General features: G+C 47.1%; 1 long non-coding RNA gene across 1 annotated transcript; it reads left to right on the plus strand.

Annotated features, from left to right (window-relative positions):
• Window positions 1-768: 768 nt before the first annotated feature.
• LOC147959793 (uncharacterized) lies at window positions 769-2,166 on the plus strand. The gene is made up of 2 exons (XR_015611310.1): window positions 769-1,521; window positions 1,998-2,166. It is a non-coding gene; the product is annotated as an uncharacterized LOC147959793 (long non-coding RNA).
• The last annotated feature ends 295 nt before the right edge of the window (window positions 2,167-2,461 follow it).

The raw sequence follows: 2,461 nt of genomic DNA on the forward strand, positions 1-2,461 counted from the left end.
ACACCTTGTTTTCTTTTGACAACTCACATGACTTGCTCGGTATTTAAGGAAAGAGCGATCAAATGGTGAAACATATAAAATTATATGTACGACTCAATCCGAAGTGCAGTTGATTCAAGAATCTTTTCCTCTTTCCCCAACTCAAAATCATGAATACTTGGTCCGTATTTGGATTTAAAAATCTTACACATCCATATGCAGAAAGGGTAAAGAAGATATTTCTAATATAGTATTTCTCATGAGTGTCTTTTTTTCCTTCCCTCTTACTCTATTTGGATTTGCTCGAAGACTGCACCGCACACAGGAGTGATTGCTATCCCTCTATCATCATCGGGCCACGCAAGCCTTAGATAATCCCTTTCCTTCTTTTGAATTGCCCCATTCCTTTCCTTCCTTCTTTTTAATTCCCCCTTCTTCATCGCGGGCCATGCAGCAAGCCTTATATAATCCCTTTCCTTCTTTTGAATTCTCTTTCAATTCCTTCCTTCTTTAAATTCCTCCCTTCTCCATCAGGCCATGCGCAAGCCATATATATAAAATTCATTTCCTTCTTTTGAATTCCTTAATCCTTTCCTTCTTGGTGGAAAATGATACTAGCAAAATTTATTCCTTCCTCCTGCGGAGGTGCTCTTCAAGCGCTACTTTAATTCTTGAGGTGACATATCTTTATCTACTAATAAACTAGCTATTGCTTCTGGTCGTACGTCGTCAGTGATTTTGCAGAAAAGTCCCTCTATTTATGAGAATTCAACCCGCGGTCCTACCTTAAGTGGATATCTGAGAAAACGTTTCGTTTTTGCACAAACGCCCTGGCGTTTGGAGTATTCAACATGCGGTCCGAGCAGATTTGTAAAGAAAAAAAACACAACCACACACGCACGGTCTCGCGCTCGCCTCCCTCTCGCCCAGGAAGTCCTCGCCGCCGCCACCGCCCACGCCGGCCGCTTCCGACGAGCTCCGGCGTCGTGCAGCACATACCCGAGCTCCCCACGCTCCGCGCCTCCCTCCCCTCTGGCCAAATTCTTCGCTCCCGGCTTCTATCGTCCATTCGCAACCCCACCCCCATGGCTAGGGTTTCGGGCAAGGCTTCACCGGCCCGTCTCCATCCCCGCTCGCTGCCTTCTCCCATCACGCCGGCCTCCCTTCCCTAGCTACCCTCCCTCCGTGGAGCACCCTCACACTGGACACTCCTTTCTCTCCCCTCCTGCCGCCAAACTGGAGCAGCAGCCGCTCCTCCTCCACCTCCCCAATTTGGGGTAGCAACACCACGAGCTAACACCCCGGTGACGATCTCCTGCTGGTGTGGGTTGGCGTGGGCTTGCCCGATCTGGGGCAGACGCGCCGGTTCCGGCGTGGAGAGATGAGGAGGAAGGTGAGACGGGAGGCCAATGCAATGACGAAATCCACCTCGAGCCGCCATGTCCATGACCAGATCCACGACGAGGTTAAATGGGGTCGGCTGCTCCATACAGGATGACTAAGCTCTCCAAGGGCGGGCCTTCTCTTCTCCTCGAGATCGATGTGCGTGTGGCATGCTTGCTTTTCATGTGTATGTGCTTGCCGTATTTACCTGCATCTGATGGTTCTTCCTATGTGCATGCGTGAGAAATACACCTGCAGGTGATGGTTCTTCATACTATGTGTCTGGTTCTTGTGTTGCTTCCAGGGCATAGAACTCCCTGCAATGATACCTTGTGTGCTTTTGTTCCGGGTTCCTTAGCTTCTGTATAAAATAAAACAAGCAAGCAGTTCATATGGGTTGATTAGCTGATGCATGTGATCTGTATAAATGGGTAATTGAGATGGGTGTGATTTATTCATGAGATGTAGTCTGATTTCTAAGAAAAGGGTTTCTTCTTGGTTGAGAATAATGGAATTTGAGATGTACTGCTATGTGTCTGCTCTCCATTTTGGACATTCTAAGCTGCAACTGGTGAAGTGTTGATAGGTTTGAAGTAAGTATTTTGGACCTAACACATTTCTATCAATTGTTTCAGATTGACCCAACGAAATACAAGAGCATGTCATCTTGATTTTGGTGTTCTGTAAATGAGCAATGAGCTAGGAGATTTTTCAGGGGATGGGTGCCTACCTTGCTTGGTTACAGTGCTCAGGGGACTTGCAAGTTTGGGTTCTACGAGTTCTTTAAGAAGACCTACTCAAATATGGCTGGGCATGAGAATGCCGTGAAGTACAAGACTCTAATTTACCTTGCAGGGCTAGCTTCTGCTGAGGTAATTGTTGATATCGCTTTGTGCCCCTTTGAAGCTATCAAGGTCCGTGTGCAGACACAACCTGGATTTGCTCATGGGTCGAGTGATGGGCTTCCCAAGTGAAAGATCGTGGATGTCGCCTAGAGGGGGGTGAATAGGCGTTTTAAAATAATTACGATTTAGACTTGAACAAATGCGGAATAAACCTAGCGGTTAATTTGTCAAGCACAAAACCTAAAACAACTAGG

This window comes from Triticum urartu, chromosome 7A, assembly GCF_056163025.1.
Source record: "Triticum urartu cultivar PI428250 chromosome 7A, HENAU_Tu73, whole genome shotgun sequence".
Classification (NCBI taxonomy): Eukaryota; Viridiplantae; Streptophyta; class Magnoliopsida; order Poales; family Poaceae; genus Triticum; species Triticum urartu.